This window comes from Tenrec ecaudatus, chromosome 1 (assembly GCF_050624435.1).
Source record: "Tenrec ecaudatus isolate mTenEca1 chromosome 1, mTenEca1.hap1, whole genome shotgun sequence".
In the NCBI taxonomy this organism is placed as follows: domain Eukaryota; kingdom Metazoa; phylum Chordata; class Mammalia; order Afrosoricida; family Tenrecidae; genus Tenrec; species Tenrec ecaudatus.
Window position 1 is genome coordinate 109310128 of NC_134530.1, and position 7004 is coordinate 109317131.

Below are 7004 nucleotides of genomic sequence, written 5' to 3' on the forward strand. Positions count from 1 at the left end.
AGTGGGAGACACCACCGTAACCTCACCCAAAGAAAGCTCATCAAGTAAAATCAAAGGTCAAGATGATGCTCATTTGTTTTATTTTATCTGAGGGGGATAGCGCATTTGGAGTTCTTTGGTCCAGGACAGACAATTAATCAAGCTTTCTATTTAGAGGTTCTGAAAAGATTGAATAACAGTGGGGAATAATGGAGGACTAATTTGTGGTAGACAGGGGACTGGTTTTGCCATGATGACAATGTACCTGCATATCGTCATCTTGGTGCTACAGTTTTTGACAAAAACCAGCATGCCTCTCTTGCCCCACACACCTGCCTCATCTGACCTTTCTTCGTGCACCTTCTCATTGTTTCCATGAATGAAGAGGGACAGGAAAGGACAGAAATTTGAAGACATAGAAGAAGTGAAAAAAATGAGGGAAGTTCTCTTTCAAAAAAATGTAAATACATAGCTTTGAAAGAAAATCCTTTTGCTTGGAGGGAATAACCCCTTGTACATAAATATGTAAACTAATCTGATATAGCTATATAATGAAAGTATTCAGATGTTACATTGGTAAGTATTTTAATAACCAGAAGTTTTTATTCCTGACTGTGGATCCAAATAAAATTAAATCATTGACAGTGATTTCAATATTTTCTCTGTCACGATATAGCTTATTGATTCAGTTGTGAGAATTGTTTTATTTATGGTGAGATGTACCTGTATACTTAAGTATAAGCTGACCTGAATATCCACACCTAATTTTATCACAAAAACTGCATTAAAAATGTGGTGAAAAACTCGGCTTATACTCGAGTATATATGGTAATCCATATTGAAGGCTATAGTGTTTGATCATCATCAAGTGCTTCAAGTTCTCTTCATTTTCAGCAGCCAATTTTCTGTACTCTGCATAGTTCAGGTTACTAATGAGTCCGGGTCAATTCTGATGTATCTTCTTTCCATAGAGTCTTTGTTGGACTTGTTAAGCTAACAGGTTGGATTAGTATTATGACATGGCCCAACCATAACCCACCTTTCCTAATTTTACATTGACCAGTAACTCCTTGACCAGTGGCCTCCGGGTGCATATTTAGGTTTATGAAATTCCCCTTTTTGTAATGCTATCCAAAATTTGTTAGTATTTATATACTCAAATGTCTTCATATAACAAGTACTACACAGGTAGTGCTCTTTTTTCATTGTACCATAAACAAACAAACAAACAAATGTGCAGATGGTATTTGACCTCCCCTCAGCTCATGAGGGAAAAGAGACTCAAACTTGTCAGGCCAGTGCTGATTGCTATAAGATAAAGATCAGATGTGCCATACCTCCACTTTCCCTTGTCGCTTCTGACACCAAGCACCCCTCCCACAGCATGCTCTACTTCTCCGCTGGGTTTGATAATTCATTGCAATAGCCAGACAGAACTAAAAGACAATATTCACATTAGCAGGTTTATTATGGAAGTCAACAAATGATAATTCAGGATCTGAAATACTCAGGTAAAATATTTTCAGTCTGAGCCACCTCTTCTTAGAGTGTACCTGTGCCTTCAGGTATACGTCTCTTTGGTCCTTGACCTCTTCCTTACATAATCCTTTGGCATTTGCTCCATTCAAGCATGTCACAATGCCCTTTAAGGGTAACAAATAACCAAAGGGCAGGCAACTGCCCTGAGCCTCAGCACAAAGGTACTCAGTTCTAGATATGTAGACCAGGAAACCGAGCTCTTCAATCAAGTTCCACTCTATACATTGGCTGGCTGTTAAAAGGCATCAATTTTATTCATTCCTTGGGTCAGGAAGCCCAGCATTCTGTCTCAGGTTCTGACTTTTGGTTCTGTTGCTGCTAGTTCTCTACGACTCATCTGCCACCTTTCTGATGTCAGAACTTTCTGTGCTCAAAGAGGCTCAAAGCACAGGAATCTTGTGATGCAAAGGTCTTGCTCTACCCTAGCTCTTTCTTGACAATAGTGAGATATCCCTTCCGGCCTTTGAGATGGCTCATTTTGTACCTCATAGAATGACAAACTTGAGCAATTTCTATGTTAGAGTTCCAAATTTTTACAACCCAATTAACGCCATTAATGATCTGAATCATATAAGGATTATAGGATTATACAATAATCCCATTAGAATCTTCCCCACATTCTCTTATCCAGAACCATCAGGAAGAAGTTGTTGGGTGAGAGTTACAAAAACTATGGCCACAAGAGTCATATAAAATAAATCACCGTGCCACATTGCTAGTATCTACTTTTAGCCATTATCAGTCTGGTATCTTTTGCTCCACATCCTCTTTTGTATCCAGCTTGAATTTCTGGCAATTCTCTGCAACATTGTTAATTATATTCATTAATTAGTTTCAGTAAATTTTATTTGCTGATGATACTTATTATGATAGCTACATAATCCCATTTAAACTTCAGGGTATTAAGAGAGCAGGGGTGGATTCTAGCCTGTCTATCAGGCCATAGCCTGATGTTTCCTCCTTGTGGGCAGGGATCCTAAGGATTCTGGAAACTTCCTCTGTCGACAAGACATGCCGAGACTTATGACCAGCAAGGAGCCCCTCGCACTACTTCATCCTCTTGATGAAGAGCCATACTCAGAGAACTGGAGAAGTCACATGGAGACCCGCGACAGCACTGTGATACTTCACCAGCACTGGATCCACAAGACTTTTCACCCACCAACCTGTGATCTTCCTGCATTCTGCATCATTGCATGTGGTTGAGTGAGTCTGATCTAGAGATCATTGGACTTATGGACTTGATCTAGACTGGGCTGGGCTGTTTTCTTAATATACAATTACTTTTTGATACAATGCTCTATGTTACACTTTTATGAGTGTCTGATTTTTTTCTCTTATCAGCCCTGTCTAACATACTGATGTTAGCTGTATTTTGTTGTATCACCTTCCTTAAGAATGAGTACAGATATGAACCTCTTCATTTTCCTGTAAATCATTTTACTGGGGGCTCTTACAAATCATTTTATTTGGGGCTCTTATAACAATCCATCATTCAGTGGTATTATGCACACTTTTACATATGTTGCCTTCAACATTTCTAAACAAGTTCTTTCTGCTTGAGCCCTTGGTATCAGTTTCTCTTTTTTCCCCTCCCACCCTTTGCAACCTTGATCAATTATACATTATTATTGTTCTTGATGTCTTACACTGTCCGTTGTCTCCCTTCATCCACTTTTCTGTTATTCCTCCCCTGGGTAGCGGGCTACTCTTCTCCCCCTCCCCCCTTTCTTATCATAAAAAAAGGTTTCATCCATTTGTTTAAACATCTCAGTTGAAATCCTGACATTTCACTAGAGCCTATTTTTCACCAGCAACGTCAGTGAAGCCTTGATATTCTTTCTTTCTTTTTGAACATATCATTCTTCCTTGAATGGTTGAATGGTTAAAAAACAACCATTTTTTTTTTTGGTACAGTGACTCAGTGCATTCCTTCCATTTTCATTTTATGTTTCCTGCATAATTAAATATTTTGCCCATATAATTCATGTAACAAGTGGCTTAAATTTATTCTTTCAGTTTGAGAATGACTAGACTCCTTTTCCATTTTGTTTTTAATTATTTTCATTTCTTTGTGCATTTCTTTTATTTAATTTGTCTTCTTGAATTATCCTTGAATTCTTCAGTTAATTTCCTTTATCTCAACATTTCTTCATTTGCTTTAGCTACTATTCATTCAAGAAAAAGTTCAGAGTATGTTCTGACACCAATTTGGGTGTTTGGTCTTTCTTTCCCGTCATGTTAATTTTCCATTGGCATTCTTCATGTATGCTGTCCTTGATGACGCCCACAACTTATCCTGCCTTTTAATTTAATACTCTATATGCCAAATCTATTCTTGAGGTGATCAAATTCTGATTGAATGTACTAAAAAATAATCAAAATTCTGATTGGATATACTTAAGAATAAATTTGGGAAGCTTATATTTGGGCTCTTGTCCACTTGTGTTAATCTTCTTCATCTTCAGCTTCAAGTTATAAATGAGCAATTGATGATCTGTTCCACAGTCAGCTACTTGCCTGGATATGACTGATGATGCGGAGTTCTTCCATCAGTCTTTCAGCAGATGTAATGAGTTTGATCCCTGTGTATTCCTTGTGGTACAATCCATATACATAGTTACGATTTAGTTGTTTGTAATGGGGTTTGCCATGAGTACTTATTGGTCTCTGAAGATCCTATTATGTAATCTCCATCATCCTTTCTATCATCAAAGCCTTATTTTTGAAATAGTTATCCTTCTTTTTCCAGATTTCATATTCATTTCTCACAGTTATCAAGATGTCTTCATTATAAATTTAGTCAATTACAGAAGTTGGGGAGCTTTCACCTTTTGTCATTAGTGTTTTGTGCATAATTTTCATGTATTCATATTCGTATGCACTATGTTTTGATTATTGATAGATATGTACAGCTATTACTTCTCATTTAAGACATGATACATCAGCACATGAAAGTTGAATGTCTAAGTGTTACAGCTCTTTTAGAATTTGTCTAGCAGGTTTTCTGGTTTTCTCAGAAAACCCCCACACACCAGTAAAAAAAAAAAAAAAAAGAAAGTTGAATGTCCTTACCCCATCCACATCACTAAGGACCTTTCTAATTTAAGTGCTTTCCAACCTGAGGGTCTCCTCTTCCAACATTATGTCAAATTTTATTCTGCTGTCAGGCCAAAGCCTATATTCTTTTAATTTTTTATGTAAGAGAGAGCTTTATATCAAAGAGTAATTGTGCATTTGGGGAGGTGTTAATAAATCATTTTATTTGAGGCCCTTGAATCTCCATACATCAATTGTATCAGACATATTTGCACATACATATGTTTGCCATCGTTCTGTTCTAGACCTTATCAGGTCCTTCTTCCTAGTCTATCCTCATCTGGAATTCTCTCTGAATCTGTTGACACATGAATCTGTTGGCACATGAAACACTGGTGGCATATTTTCCAGCATCACAAAAACAGCAAAGCTACCACAGTAGGACAAAATCACAGATGAGTGGTCAGACTATTGTAGTAGCTTTCATTTACTAAATAAATCTACAGGTTATTTTCTAGGTATTATAAAAATACTGTCTCGTGAATTTTATTTTAGATCACAAAGACCTGGTCATATTTTCTTTCAAAAATGAGATTTAGATGGATATTTTTTCCCCAAAACATATATGGAAATGTGTTCAGGAGACTATGGTTGGCAGAGATTTGTGGACTGAAAGTACGCATTTTTTTCAAAGCTCCAAAAGTGGAAATGTTAACAAGGAACTATAAGGTAACAAGAAATTCTAATGAAGTTCATTTCCCACCAGTCAAAGAGATGAACATTTTAGAAGACACAGTAATCGATCAGCAGACTTATTAAATATTAACACATCTTTCTCACTTTCATTAGAGTTTTTGCAAAGTAACTAAGATTGTAACTGAATCAAAGAGCTGAACTCTTTCAAGGACCATGACAGGCATTAGCCCTCAGGATTTGTGATTAACTCTAATGTACAATGCTTCATCTCATGAATACCTGCAATGTCACTGGAACGTGCTATAAAGAGCAAATATGCAATTATCTTCTCTCTACTCTATCAAAGCAGAAGTCATTATTAAAAACAAACACATGGAATATTGGAGGCATATTACTGACTAAAGTCCCAAGGTAGCATTTGTAATAGTCGTTTCTAAACTTCTTGAACTCATTGGCATCATCGCTATCATCGCTCATCCAACTGCAAATTACATGGTTTCCCTACCCTATCTACTGAGTATCTTACATGAGGACACTGCTCAGTGTGGCCAGGAGCTTTGCAATGCATTTCAAAGGAGTATTCTGTTGGATGTTCAAAAGGTGTGTGGGGTTCATTAGTTGTTAGTATTCGATTGCCAAAGTATATGTTTCACCAAATTTCTTCCACGAGCACAACTGATTTTAGTGGATGTTAGAATATTTTTTAATACTCAGATAAAATGTTCAACACAAGTGTTCTTAATTATATCATCTGAATGATAAGTAGACACTGATTTAAATAGTTTTATAACACTGCATAATCAGATCAGTGTGTGAAGTAAAATTGAAGACTGAGTTAAATAAATATCATCATGAAAGTGTTGCAGGCTGTACATATTCAGCTGATGGATTAAGCTTGCAAAATGCTGCTTTGAATATATATTTATATTGAAACCTCTTACCATGCCCTTTTGCCCAATGATAAAGTCCAGATATCTTCCTTAACGTGATTAATAATCCGGTTCCTTATTTCTCCACTATATTAAATTCCAATGTAGACCAAACTAATATACTTAAATGATTCTAAATATGTCTTATATTTTTCACCTCTTTTATTTCACTTAAGTCATTTTCATTGTTTGCACTGACATTCCGCCTTGATTCAAGTCACACCCAATGTGTTAGTCTGGGTAGACTAGAGAAACATGTCCATGGAGACTCATATGTGAATAAGAAAGAGGTATTTATATACTAAAGCAATTGTATCTTGAGAAAACATCCCAGCCCAGTCCAGGTAATTCCATAAGTCTGATATCAACCCATATGGCTGATACAAATCTATAAAGTCCTCTTCAGACTCACAAAAAACATGCAATGACACCAAATGCAGGACGAACACAGGCCAATGGTGCAAAGTTGCAGATTCAGTGGCATTGTAAGCAACTCAGTGCTGGCAGGGGTCTCTATGTGGCTCCTCCAGTTCCCAGGGCATGGGGTCTATCAGCGTAGTGCCATGTGTCTTGTCAGTAGAGCACCTCTCAGGAGTGAGCCTTGAGTCTTGTAGGTCTAGAGTATCCAAGGGAGTGAGGAAAGGAAGTGTCTCCCATCTCTAAGAAGAAAAACAAATAGTTCCCAGAATTCTCTGGTGAAGGCCATGCCAGAGGCCTCATTGGCTATGATCTGATTGACAGATTAGACTCCACCCCTTCACTCTTACTCCTCTCAAGTTCCACATTGACTCTAGATTGTGTAACTACCACACCCATTTTTAC

The 7004-nt window shown here is 37.2% G+C and overlaps 1 non-coding gene across 1 annotated transcript; it reads left to right on the forward strand.

The window, feature by feature from the left end:
- Nucleotides 1–4486: 4486 nt before the first annotated feature.
- On the forward strand, nucleotides 4487–4547 carry LOC142438306 (U7 small nuclear RNA). Its single transcript, XR_012782707.1, has one exon. It is a non-coding gene; the product is annotated as a U7 small nuclear RNA (small nuclear RNA).
- The last annotated feature ends 2457 nt before the right edge of the window (nucleotides 4548–7004 follow it).